Consider the following 14,513-nt stretch of genomic DNA (forward strand, 5'->3'; position numbering starts at 1 on the left):
GTTGCAGCTCGCTAAGTACGGTGCGAACCTACTGGCAAGATCCGAACCTATGAGTCGTCGGTGCCTGTCCCGAGTCGTCGGTGGCGTTTCAGCGGCCGTTTGAGTCGTCGGTAACGCCGCCACGTCGCAGAGAAAGCGCCGAAGAGTCGTGAGTTACAACTGGCGGTCCAAAAACGGACGCGTTTATACTTGATATTTGTATTGATCGATAGGAAACTTAAGAGAAGACCAAATAAGCCTTCGGGCAACAATAACAGAACAGCTTTTCCTCCCAACCACGCAAGGGCGACACCGGTGCCTGCAGTGAACGACCTGCAGCTCAAGGTAAACCTGGTAGGTAGGATTATGACTGTCGGTGGGCACATCTACTAGTGTAGCGTGTGTTCATCCCTGGCAGGGCCAAGAGTTAGTGGCCGGTGTATTGGTAGCGGCGAGTCGTCGCCAGGAACTGGAGGAGCGAGAGCGCACTCCATTTATTTCTTCCCGCCGGAGTATAGCTCCGGCACCCTCGTATCACGCCGTAAAAGGCCGGGACCCTTCCTTCTGAGGGCCTGTGAGGTATATTTTGTGTGTGAGAGCGTGCTAGCCTTTGCTCGTGGCTAGTGACGCTGAGTCTTCCGTCGGTCGACTAGCGGAAGCTCGGTGCACAGAGGAAACAAAAGGAAGTTGGACTACGAGCTGTAAAACTTGAAACACTTAAAGACGGCTTCGGGCCGAGATTGCAAAACCAAAAGTAAGATTGATTGAGTGAGTTTTAGCTTCTAGCCTGCCTACTATGCTCTCTTGTTGGCAAAAAGAAAAGCAAACATCTGTGGGAATCGAACCCACGACCTTCGAGTCAAAGACCCGGTACTAACCCACTAAGCAATACAGACTTGTGCAAAGCCATGGACACCCTACTCCTACATATGCAAATACTATGCACCCACCCGCGCATCCACGCAGCTTGAACATCCAGACGCGCTCCCACGCGCTCGTCCTCATGCACACGCAGCCTGCGCGTCTCATCTTGAGCATTGGACGCCGCCACAAAGCCTCGCACACGCGCACACACACACGCACGCACACGCACACGCACGCACACACACGCACACGCACGCACACACAATGGCGCGCCAAGTGTGAAGCCACGCGCACGCATCACCCTTTAACACTCTCCCTTGATGCGCTGTGCCTGGCGTCTTAGTCGTCCATGCCGAGTCCAACGATAAACTGGCGGTGCTTGGGTCGTGCCAGCGCCTTGGTAAACCCGTCCGCGACCATCTCGTCTGTCGGCTTGTACTCAAGCACGATGATCTTGTCTTCCACCTTCTCGCGCAAGAAGTGATACTTCAGGTGGATGTGCTTCGTACGTGAGTGGTAAGCTGGGTTCTTGGCCAGCGCAATGCATCCTTGGTTGTCCTGGAATATTGTAGTAGCACCCACACACTCAGCCCCCACGTCCTTTAGTAGCTGACGCAGCCATACTGCCTCTTGGGTGGCATTGTATAAGGCCATATCCTCTGCCTCCGTGCTCGATGTTGCCACTGTCGGTTGCCGCTTCGACTTCCACGAAATCGCACTCCCATTCAGGAAAAACACGTAGCCTGTAGTCGAGCGCCGAGTGTCCAGATCGCCTGCCCAGTTCGCATCCGCGTAGCCGAACAACTCTCCCTTGGTCCGGCCGTTGAACACAAGCCCCAAGTCTTGAGTCGTCTTCAAATACTTTAAAATCCTTTTTGCGGCCACCCAATGAGACTTGTTGTAGTACTCGCAAAACTTGGCCACTTCACCCACAGCTTGAGCAATGTCCGGACGGGTGCAAGTTGCGAGGTACATTAAAGCCCCACCAACTCGCGGTACGGGTACTTAGGCGCGAAAACTTCGTCCTCCGAGGGTTTCACCAGTTTCGAGTTGCTATCCGCTGGTGTGTGCACTGCCTTGCAGTTTTCTACACCGAACTTTTCTGCGAGTCGCTGAATATACGCTCGTTGGTTCATGGTAATGACCTTGCTCTCACGGTCGCGGTGGATCTCGATGCCGAGACAGTACTTTAGCTCACCGAGCTCCTTAATGCTGAACTCACGCTTCAGCGCCTCCTTGATCCCAGTAATATCTGCTTTCGTCTTGCTGAAGATCATGAGGTCGTCCACATAGACGACAATAATGCTGAACTTTGAGCCAGAACGCCGAACGTACACACACGGATCCGCCGCCGATCGACAAAAGCCTTGGCTTTCCAAGTGCTTATTCAGCTTGCTGTTCCATTGACGCGCCGCTTGCTTCGTGCCGTAAAGTGCTTGCATCAGCAAACACTTCTTAGTCGGGTTGCTTTGGTCCTCGAAACCATCTGGCTGGTCCATATAGAGTTCCTCGTCCACGTCACCGTATAGAAACGCGGTGTCAACATCCACGTTTTCAGCCTCCATGTCTTCCTCTGCAGCAATTGCCACAACCATGTTGATGGACTCCTTGCGTGCTACAGGAGCGAACGTCTCCGTGTAGTCAACTCCTGGGCGTTGTGTGAAGCCCTTTGCCACCAAACGAGCCTTGAACTTGATAATTTTCCCGCTCGGGTCTCGCTTGATGCGGAAAACCCACTTGCACCCGATTGCCTTTTGTCTGATGGCATATCCACCAAAGTCCAGGTGCGGTGATCCTCAAGCGACTTCATCTCGCTTTCCATGGCACGCAGCCACTCGTCCTTGTACTTGCTGCGCATAACTTCGTCGTATGAAACAGCACGCTCGCCGTCGTCGTCTTCAGTAAGTAGACAGTAGAGGGAATCGAACTCACCCTCAAAATCGTCCAAGTTGAACTCACCACGTCGAGTCCCGGGGTACTCGTCCTGGTAGCGCACAACTCCACGCCTTTTGCGTGCCGGACGCACCATCCACTCCTCCTCGCCATCTCTCCCCGGAGTGCTAGAGCCACGCGTCGGCACAGAGTCAGTCGGCCCGCTGTGATTATCAGGTTCCCGGCGTGGGTGAGTTGGGGGTGTGCGGAAACCTTCCTCAACGCTGGGTTCTTCCGTGCGCTCCTCTTCTTCGTCGTTGCCGATAATATCGATCACCTCCTGGCTGCCCTCCTTACGCGCCGTAGCGAGTGGGGCTTCAGCAAACGTCACACTCCTTGAAATCACGATTGATCCGTTAGTTGGATCCAGCAGTCGATATGCTTTGTGCTGTTTGGCGTAGCCGAGGAAAACGCACTTGATACCCGAGTCATCCAGCTTTTGCGTTTTTGCTTGGTCACATGGGCATAGCACTCGGTCCCAAAAACGCGCATGTGCTCCAGACGTGGCTCCCTTTTGTAAACCAGTTGGAACGGACTTGAGTGTGGGTTTGAAGTGTTAGGCAACACGTTCCGAATGTCTGCTGCAGTCATCATAGCCTCACACCAGTACGACTTGTCAATCCCGCTCTCTTTCAGCATGCAGCGTGTCATTTCGACCAGCGTACGGTTCATTCGCTCTGCCATACCGTTTTGCTGCGGGTTGTATGGTACCGTAAACTCCTGCTTGACCATCTTGTCGTCGCAAAGAGTCTCCATTGCTGCGTTGCAATACTCACCACCATTATCACTGCGTAACACCTTAACCTTGATGCCCGCGCTTGTTTCTGCCTCTTTGAGAAATTTCTTGAACGCCTCACACACTTCGCTCTTCTTGCGCAGTGGATAGATCGTCACAAAACGGCTTTTCATCAAAATAAAGCTCACAATATACTTGTAGCCCGACTTGGATGCGGGGTGACAGGCCCCAACACATCAGAGCACACGGTGGTGTCATTGCGTGCACTCTCCCTGGCTTCGAGCTCCTTCTCGGTTGAACTGAATGGCTTGCGTGCTTGTTTCACAGTCGCGCATACACCACACACGGTTCCAGGTGCAACTTGCGCACCACTGAGTTTTCCGTCCTTAACCATGGAGTTCAACGTGCTGAAAGACACGTGACCGAGTCGCCGATGCCACAGACCAACGTCGTTTTCAGCCACATGACACTCCTCACCACCATCAGTGTTGAGGTACATCAGCTTGCCTTGCTTCCTACCCGTCGCCACAACTTGGCTGCCGCGTTTCACAACGCACCGCTCGCTGTCCATAGTCACGGTCATACCGCGTGCTGTTGCAGCCGTCAGAGAGAACAGGTTCTTGTTTAAGTCTTCAACATGCAACGTGTTTTCCAGCCCGCGTTTATCCACGAACTTCCAGTCCAGACACGCAAAACAACCGTTCCAAAGCCGAGAATCTTCAAGTTCGCACTGTTCTTTGCGCTCAATATGCTGCGCGCAGTCTTTATAGCCGAGTACTCGTGAAAGGCGTCGCGTGTCTTGCACATGTGTGCCGAAGCACCACTATCCATCACCCAGCTCTCGCTCGCAAAGCGTCGGTCGCGTTAAACGCAACGTTTGACTGGTCTTGGATACTATCATCGGGACTTGCCCTAGAACGGCAATCCCTCGCGTAATGGCCCATCTTGCCACAGTTGAAACACGCTCCGGAGAATCCCTTCTTGCGTCCCCCGCGTGTGTTCTTCTTCTTCTGTTGCTGCTTTCCATTGCCCTTACCGGCAAGAAGCGCGGTCGCCTCTTCGACGCGCGTCGAGTCCTTTTGACGCACTTCTTCCGCAATCAGCTTGCTCACGAGGTCTGCAAGCTTGAAATCGCTCACTGACATGCGAAATGCTTGAACCAGGCTCTCGTAGCTCGATGGTAGACTCCGCAACATCGTCGCACAGACGTCTTCTTCGCTTGGTTCACACCCCGCGTTCTTCATATCCATCACGAGCTTCTCTAACTCCGTTACGTGATTGCTGACGGAGGATGCTGTAAACTTGAACGCCGAGAACTTCTCTTTGAGCCACAGTCGGTTCGCCATGTCTTGAGTCTTGTGGAACGTTTTCAATGTGTCCCACGCTTCCTTCGCAGTCTTGGACGTCACCACGTGCATCAACTGCGAGTCGTTGAGGTTGAGCACAATCGCCGCGTGCGCTTGCTGCTCCTTCGCCGAGGCCACCTCGGCTTCTCCGCTGACCGCATCCCACAATCCCTTGGACATCAGGTACATCTTCATCTTGTAGCTCCACAGCGAGTAGTTCGAGCCGTCGAAAGGCTCGACTTTGAACTTGGTGTCGGTACTTGGGCTCATAACCAAAAGGAAGTTGGACTACGAGCTGTAAAGCTTGAAACACTTAAAGACGGCTTCGGGCCGAGATTGCAAAACCAAAAGTAAGATTGATTGAGTGAGTTTTAGCTTCTAGCCTGCCTACTATGCTCTCTTGTTGGCAAAAAGAAAAGCAAACATCTGTGGGAATCGAACCCACGACCTTCGAGTCAAAAACCCGGTACTAACCCACTAAGCAATACAGACTTGTGCAAAGTCATGGACACCCTACTCCTACATATGCAAATACTATGCACCCACCCGCGCATCCACGCAGCTTGAACATCCAGACGCGCTCCCACGCGCTCGTCCTCATGCACACGCAGCCTGCGCGTCTCATCTTGAGCATTGGACGCCGCCACAAAGCCTCGCACACGCGCACACACACACGCACGCACACGCACACGCACGCACACGCACACGCACACGCACGCACACGCACACGCACGCACACACACGCACACGCACGCACACACAATGGCGCGCCAAGTGTGAAGCCACGCGCACGCATCACCCTTTAACAGAAACACCAACCCGGTGCAAGGGAAAGTTCCTGGGCCTTCAGGTTCTAACCCTAACAAGCCCATTGAGTCTTCGGTGACTCGGTGGGTGTTGTTGGTGGGGAAAGTGTGCCATATATAATTTAGCGCGTGTTCCTACACGACAGTACCGCGCACCATTATACGCGTACGCAGCACAAGGCAACCAGTGATCCCAATCGTCCTGTGCGTCAGCCACGAATATAGCAACCATGTCCTTCCAGTACCAATGGAACCTCTCTACCAGGCCGAGTAGTGCAGGCCTATACGGTACAGGGGTGATTTGCTTCATCTGCAACATGTTCACTAGCGCTTTGATCACCGCGCTATTCAATTCCGGCGCGCCATCCATAACGACCCCGCGCATGGGGCCGTACACCAACACCAGCTTCTTGACAATGAACCTGGCGATATCTTTCGCCGTGTGGCTCGGGACCGCCGCTACCACTGCAAACCTCGTGGCATAGTCAACTGTGGCTACGACATACCGATTACCGCCCGCCGTCATCGGCAACGGTCCTGCAACGTCTACCGCCCACCGATCACCAGCTTCTCCCGCGCCCTGACTCCTCAGGGGCGGGATCACTTCCCTCGCCTTCGTCTTGTGAGTACCGCAATCTCGACAGGACTGTACCCATTTTCGAATCGTAGCCCTCGTGTCTGGCTTATCCGCGCGTACGTCTGCGGGGTCCGTAGATGACATGCATAGATTGAATCGTGGATCTCTCTGAGCACTTTGGGCCAGAGCGACGCTGGCAATACCACTCGTCGCCTGCCGTCGGTCTCCACAATATATACAATGCCGTCGTCAATCACCACGGACTTGTCGCCGTACTTGCCCCTCTTTCGCAGGTTCGCCACCATCCGGTCGTGTGCTTGCTCACTCCGAATCTCACTATCCGCCAGCTGGCCTTCACCGCCGACCGCTGCTGCACCTGGTTGTCCGCTAAGCACCACTCGCACAGGTGCTCGTGACAGAGCATCTGCCACCACATTGCTAGCTCCCGGTCGATAGACTACTTTAAAATCATACTCTTGTAGTTGAAGTGACCACCGATGCAATCTTCCCGTCAGGTCTTTCAACGTCATCAGCCTTCGTAAGGCTGCATGATCCTTCACAAGCTCAAATCTCCGTCCGTAGAGGTAGGGTCTAAATAACTTCACCGCCCACACCACGGCCGCGCACTCTAGGTCTGTAATGCTATACTTTGCCATCGTTACCGAGTTAATCTTGGACGCATAGGCTATAGGTTGTTCACCATTACCCTGTCCTAAGCGTCGCCCCTAGGCCCACCGTCGAGGCATCGGTCACAAGTTTGAACGGCCGCGTAAAGTCTGGATATGCGAGGAGAGGACGTTCTGTGAGCGCTCGCTTTAGGCATTCAAACGCTACTTGCTGGGATTCTCCCCATTCCCACACGACGCCGTTCCTCAACAGCATCGTCAACGGAGCTACCTTGCTCGCGAACTCCGGTACAATCCGTCTGAAATAGCCTGACATATGGACAAATCGCTCGACCGCTGCCGCATCCGCTGGCACCGGAAACTGCCGCACAGTCTCAACCAAACTCTCCATCGGTCTGACGCCAAAAGCATCAAGCTCATGTCCTAAGTACTCTAGTCTTTCGGTAGCAAACGAGCACTTGCTCGCCTTCAGAGACAATCCTGCCTGCTGCAGCCTCTCGAGCACCATGGCTAGCTCCACCACATGCTGCGCCACGTCGCCTCGCGAGAACACGATAACGTCGTCTAAGCAACTTCTCCATGTAAGCCCTCGCAGAACTGCGTTCAGCATCCTCTCGAAGGTGCCAGGAGCATTTGCAAGCCCGAAAGGCATCCGAATGAAACGAAACAGCCAGCCCCCGCCTGGTAATAAACCCAGTCTTGTCACGATCTTTGTCTGCCACGGGGACCTGCCAGTATCCTGCATGCAAATCCAAGCTCGTGTACCGCCGTACACCATGTAAGTTGTCGAGAGTGTCATCGATACGTGGTAGGGGGTAGATGTCACGTTTCGTGATCGCGTTAAGCTGCCGATAATCAATACAGAAACGCACACTCCCATCTTTTTTCTTGGCTAACACGACGGGGAATTCCCATGCTCCACAGCTCTCCTCAATGACTCGGTCCGCCAGCATTTTCTCGACTTGCTCATCAATAATCGCTTGCTCCGCCTGCGAGTACCGTCGCGGTCGCACCTTGATCGGTGCTTCCGATCCTGTGTGGATCTCGTGACTAACTCCTAGCGTAGTCATCGGAGGACACCCCTCCCTAGGCTCCAACAACTCAGGGTAGTTCCGTAATAACATCAACAGCAAAATATTGTCCTTCTTCTCCATGTCACCGATTACTAAGTCGCCCTCGTTGCTCAACGGTTCCGCCAGAGCCTTCCCTACCTGCTCGATACACTGCCGAACGCGATCACGTTCAAACTCGCCGTCCAGCTCCAACACCTCGATGTCGTCTTTGGTCGGCGACCACGTTCCCAAGGCCTCTCCCGACGGCAACTTAGTCGTTCGTCCCTCGAGGTTCATGATCGGAATCGTCACCTTGCCGTCGTGGACCTTTGTCAGCGTCGGCGCTAACAATAAGTGGGGCTCGACCCTCTTGTCGGGATGAACATGCCCTCAGTGCCATCTGGTGCCGACACCGCCAGCTCGACATTGCGACGCGTGCCAGTCCGCACACGTGCACGTCGTACTAGCCGTGCCCTTCCAACACCGTTGCTTCGTCTCTCGCTGCACCGGAACTGCACGACCATCTTGACGCCCTCCTCGAACCACTTCATCTCGCAGGCCACGAAGTCAATCTTGACGCCCTTGTCGAGCATCCAATTCCCACCTAGCAGGAACTCCGTAGACGCCCTCTCAACTATGAGCGCGTCCACTGTCATGATCTGTTCGTACTGCGTGCAGAGCCGAAATGGCCACACGCCCAACACTTTAGCGACTGCTCCCGTGAAGGCTTCAACATAGTCAACAGGTGGTAGCATGCTCAGCCGTTCTCCGTACGCTCGCCACACTTCCCCCGCCACGCAATACTGCGCTCCAGTATCTAACTTGATCTGCTTCACTTCACCACAGATCCGCACTCTCGCCGTCAGCAACGCCTCCACTGTCGGGGCCTGGAGAGCTCGCAACTGGTCAACTCTGATCGGTCGTTCGCCGCCCTCGTAGTGGCGCACACGCGGGTGCGCGTACCCGCTGCCACTGTGGTACGTGTACCACCGCCGCGCGCGATGCCGCTTCGACTTGTCCTGCAGATCGTCCGTGGCACTGAATGCCGTGAATACCCGCGCTTGTGCCTCACCCAGCGTCAACGCTCTAGCAGCTTCTTTCCTTCGCCGCTGGTGCGTGCCTTCGAACACGAAGTACGCTTCGTCCAGGTACTGCATCTTCGCCAACATCTCGCGTAGCTACCTGCGCTCTTTGGCATTGGCCTTGGCCTTGCGCACCATCCGCTCGTAGCGCCACCGTGTGCGCGACCGCCGCAGTGGCGTGTCGTGCACCACCTTCTTCGGTATTCGCCTTCCTGGTCGAGCTCGTCACTAGCCACTGCGTTGTTGCCGTAGTTCCCGGTCCGTGTCGTCGTGCCACTGACGTATCACGCTGTGGCGCCATCGTTGTGCCTTGCTCGCGATCAGTCTGGCGCTGTCACCGTGTTTTGCCCCGGGCGAGCCACTTCCGCCGTCGCCGTTCCGCACGGGCTACCTCGTCGACGATCGCATGTGCTGACGACGCCTCCCTTGCAAGCGCCATGAATGGCTTGGCCGTCGTCGCGTTCTTCGTCGCCATCTCCTCACGCAGAGCTGCCTGCAGATTCTCGGGTGTGCCTCCGTCGCCGCATGTCTCACACCTTGCCGAAGCCTCGTGGCTGACTCGACGCGGTAAGTCGCCGTCGGGCACACGCACGCCCACGTCGTTCTCGTCTTTGCCGGATGTTCCGCCGTGTTGACCGCCACCAGTGTCCCCATCTTGAGCACCGTCACCGTCGCGGGAAACGTCACCAGTATCATGGGCCTCCAAACCGCCGCCATCGTCACCACGGACTCCGTCGTTACCGCCGCTATCACTCTCGTGGTCGCCAACGCTACTCGTCGACGCCGCGCGACTACACGCACCGCCATCTCCACTTTGAGGAGGCACGCAGGCATGTGCTGCGCCTTCCACAGCCTCGTCCGCCTCCTTGTCACTTGTCATCGCTTCTTGTGTGCCAGGGCTGCTCACAGGTGGTGGATCATGTCGTGCTCCGCCATCCCCAGCCTCAAATGTCACTCGTCGTGTCTTCCTCTCGACCTGGCCGTTCCATCGCGTTCCTCGACGCCTCCGACCGTGCCGTCTCGCAGCCTGGCGCATCTCCGTACGCCGTCTTGTCTTCTCACCCGGATCAGTGGGAGAGAGCAGTAGGGCCGGGGCCCCTACGCCCGCTGCCCATTTCCCGCGTTGCCGCTGGGGGACGCTGTCCCTGTCGTCTTCTGCCCGCTGGCCTCGGCCAGATCGGCCTCCTTCACGCCGCAGTCCCGCACGAAATGGCTCTCTTGATTGCAGTAGTGGCACCGCGTCCCCGCTCGCGGTACAAATGGCGCGCGTGGTGCTCGCTGCTGTTATCTCTCATAGTGTCGCTGAAGCCTCCCCTCGCGCGTGTCACACACCGGGTCTGCTGCGCCGCTCTGCGGTCCATACGCGCTGCCACCTGACGTCCCCTCGACCTTGAACGTCTTGGCTCGCTGCCTTGGGAGGTGATCCCCGCTGGCCGACCGTTTCCTTCGTTCTGGTCCGAATTGCTCTCGTCCGCTCGCCGTTTGAGCTTTCAAATCTCGGCGCTGAACCTCGCGTGCTCCAACGGGTACCAGTTGGTATCCAGGCGGGATCACGCGCCACCACTCGCCCAAACTGTCTTTCCCCGACAATACCGGTATACCGGCAGTGTCGTATCGAGGTGGTTTCTCCGGCGTGCCCCACATTGGCCCGTACCCGCTCACCACTGTCGTGTAGGAACACGCGCTAAATTATATATGGCACACTTTCCCCACCAACAACACCCACCGAGTCACCGAAGACTCAATGGGCTTGTTAGGGTTAGAACCTGAAGGCCCAGGAACTTTCCCTTGCACCGGGTTGGTGTTTCCTCTGTGCACCGAGCTTCCGCTAGTCGACCGACGGAAGACTCAGCGTCACTAGCCACGAGCAAAGGCTAGCACGCTCTCACACACAAAATATACCTCACAGGCCCTCAGAAGGAAGGGTCCCGGCCTTTTACGGCGTGATACGAGGGTGCCGGAGCTATACTCCGGCGGGAAGAAATAAATGGAGTGCGCTCTCGCTCCTCCAGTTCCTGGCGACGACTCGCCGCTACCAATACACCGGCCACTAACTCTTGGCCCTGCCAGGGATGAACACACGCTACACTAGTAGATGTGCCCACCGACAGTCATAATCCTACCTACCAGGTTTACCTTGAGCTGCAGGTCGTTCACTGCAGGCACCGGTGTCGCCCTTGCGTGGTTGGGAGGAAAAGCTGTTCTGTTATTGTTGCCCGAAGGCTTATTTGGTCTTCTCTTAAGTTTCCTATCGATCAATACAAATATCAAGTATAAACGCGTCCGTTTTTGGACCGCCAGTTGTAACTCACGACTCTTCGGCGCTTTCTCTGCGACGTGGCGGCGTTACCGACGACTCAAACGGCCGCTGAAACGCCACCGACGACTCGGGACAGGCACCGACGACTCATAGGTTCGGATCTTGCCAGTAGGTTCGCACCGTACTTAGCGAGCTGCAACCGCCCGCGCTTGACTTGGGACCGTCGACGAGTCATCGTCACCGGCCTATTTAGGCCAATCAGTGATCGGGGGGTTTGGTCCAATGACTGGCGATGGGTTGTGAATTGCCAGTCGGCGCCGGCACCTCGAGTCTTCTGCGCACCCTGTCTCGGCTGCATTTCTCGACACCACAACTGCCCCCACCACTATGCGAACCATTGTCTGGCGAGCGTCGTGGTGCTCCTTGTGTCTGCTTCACCGCTCGTGGTGTCCAGCGCTCTCGTACAGGTCTCGCGAGCTTTGCCTGCCTTGGCTCAACGAATGTACCCATCGCTGACTTGGTAGCACAGGAATATGCTACAGTAGGCATCCGCGAAGCAGGTGTGTCTTCGAGAGTCGCTGCTGTCGGTGCAGCAGCTCGTACTAAAGCTGTAGCGATCACTCCCGACGACTCGCAAAGTCACGCCGCAGCCAGGGTCATCAGCTGCTGAGTCTTCGGTAGCTGAGTCATCGGTGCGGTTTTCCGCTACAGCACCATGGCACCTAACACCGCACCGACTCCGGAGCAGCTTCAGTTCCTTCTGCTGCTTGGTGAATCTGAGGGTGCACGTGCCCTACTAGCCGATTGCACGTCTTGAAGGCTCAGAGCCGCGAGCTCCAGCTGACGCTAACAACGTGACACCCAGTGACCGCTCGAACTGTCTCTGGCCACCCAGCTGGTTATCCAGAAGCATATGCTGATCACTTGATTGACACCTGCTGATTACGCGGATGAGTTTGTTGAACCCGTGAACATCGTGTTGGTTCCGGCATCCGAGTCGTCGGGAGCCGCCTGCGCACTCCCGGGGCAGCTTGTAAAAGTAATCGCTGCCATCAGTGTCGTCTTCAGGCTGTCGTAGTCTGTAATAATCCATCGATTGTGTGATTTCTATCCAAATTGGCCGCGTTCGGTCTCCATGTAGTTATGCAATACTGCGGTAGTCATCTTCGTCTGTGGCTTGGGCTGCATTGCCCCAAGTACAGGTCATGGTGGCGACGAGTCTTCGGCACCTATTCCGCTTCAACAACCAGGACCATTTGCGGGTGCTGACGGCTAGTGGCTCCAGGATCGGTCGTCCAAAACGATTTTAGGCACCCATACTCGAGAAAGAGAGCTTGAGTCATCGATTGCATCACGCCCAACATCAAATCCAAGTCGCGAGTCTTCGGCGACGCTTGAAGCGGCTCGGGACGTTAGTTGGATATTATAATTGCACGTCCGCTTCAATTGACAGTCGTGACCTGATGACTTGAGCTCGCATTTGAACTTGGTCACGGCTGGGGATATATGGTTGTGTGGATGCCCCTGTCTCTTGGTGGGCAGTGATTCGCCCCGCTCCATGCACTGCCAGATGCGGTTGCCTGGTACAATGAGAGCTTCTGGAACGCGGTGTTCTTGTCCTTTGTATGAGTAAATCAACCAGTGGGCGGACGACTTGTTGTTTTGAGTCGTCGGCCACGGTGGCTTTGCCTTCGGTGGCTTGCAGCGAGGTCTGGTCTGCTTCTTTTTCACCTCAGCTTGTGCGTGAGTCGTCGGCATGATGGCGAGAGCTTCCGTATACATAAAAACAGAGTCGGGAACATTGGGCTTGTCACACATCGTCGCGATAAATGTCTGTTCGGGTACCGCCAATGAGTCGTCGGGGGCACGGGCTGGTATCGTTTGAGTCATCGAGGCATGTCCAGGCGCTCCGTTTGCCTTCTGTACTTCCTCGCCACCATGCGCCGTCGACTCGCTAGTACTCGAGTCTTCCTCAAGTGCTTCCGAAGATATGGCAACATCTTTTTCGGCGTCGATCACCTCCGCTGAGTCGTCGGCGGTGGCAAGGAGGTTCCGGTAGTGCTCTTGCACTGCTGATTCCGAGTCGTCTTCCACCGGCGAGTCATCGGGGTTGTCACTTCCGTCGTCAGCATCGACATTTCCGCCTTCTTGCCCCTTAGCGACCGCTTCTGGACGTCGTAGGATGCCCCTGGGCGTGAGGTAGCTCGGTCGATCCACTATCGGTGTGGTTTGACAAACCACTGTTGATAGCGTTCAGCCTCCCACTTCAGCAGGGTCTCATCACGCGCTTTCTTGTCCGACTTCTGCACCGACCACCATCCCATACCCTCGCTGGGTAATAATCGCACTGCAGTAGCGAGTCGTCGGGACATGTCTCCGTGCACTGCACTTATCAGCGAGTCATCGGCAGTATCTCCAATCAATTCATCGTCATCTTCCCCACTTGTAACACCTTCACCGAGGCTTCTGCCTCTCTCCTCTTCAAGCACCGTCGTTATCACATCGTTGCCTTGCTCATTTTTCGTCCATTCGCTCTTGCCCACGAAAGCGTAGATACACTCTGCTTCAATCGCAGGCTCGGCTAACTGTGGCAGCCCGATTGGGATCAACCCAGTCGTAGTTGGCGGGCTGCCTAGTTTAAATGATCCGAGAAGAGCAGCTCCTGGAGCTCGGGCGTGAGGTATTTCTTGTCCACCTTGGACTTGACGATTTTGTGAGTTGTTGGAAAACCTCGCACGTGTCAACATCGTGGACCTGCATGCACAGCTGGCAACGGTGTCGACAGTAGTGCGCTAAGTGATGTAAGCCTCCGCAGGCTGCACACGGCCCGTACTGGCGAGATTTCTCGTCGCGGTAGCCACGGCTCTGGAGCCGATTGTCCCGGCCTTGGCTGCGGCCAGCTGGGTCACTCCTGAGTTGTCGGTTGTCTGACCACGCGCAGGTACCTTCAGCGGCGACTCGTCGCCCCTTGTCGTTGGCTGCTGCGAGGTAGTCGTCGCTGCCGTCTGACGAGTAGCTGTCACCCCAGTCTTCGCCATAGCACTGTGAGTCGTCGGAGCCGTGTTCACTTCCATCGTCGCTGTTGCTGACGCCATTATATCGGTGGCGCGGGTGCTGCAGATCGCTCCGAGCGTCCCGCATGTTCCGTCCATGAAGTTCGGCGATTATGTCGGCGACAGATGCTTCAGCTAGGCTCACCCGAGGCATGTTGCGTGAGGCGTAGAGGCGGCGCTCATAACCTCGTTCACGTCGG

Source organism: Phytophthora cinnamomi (genome assembly GCF_018691715.1).
Source record: "Phytophthora cinnamomi strain GKB4 chromosome Unknown Contig15, whole genome shotgun sequence".
Classification (NCBI taxonomy): Eukaryota; Oomycota; class Peronosporomycetes; order Peronosporales; family Peronosporaceae; genus Phytophthora; species Phytophthora cinnamomi.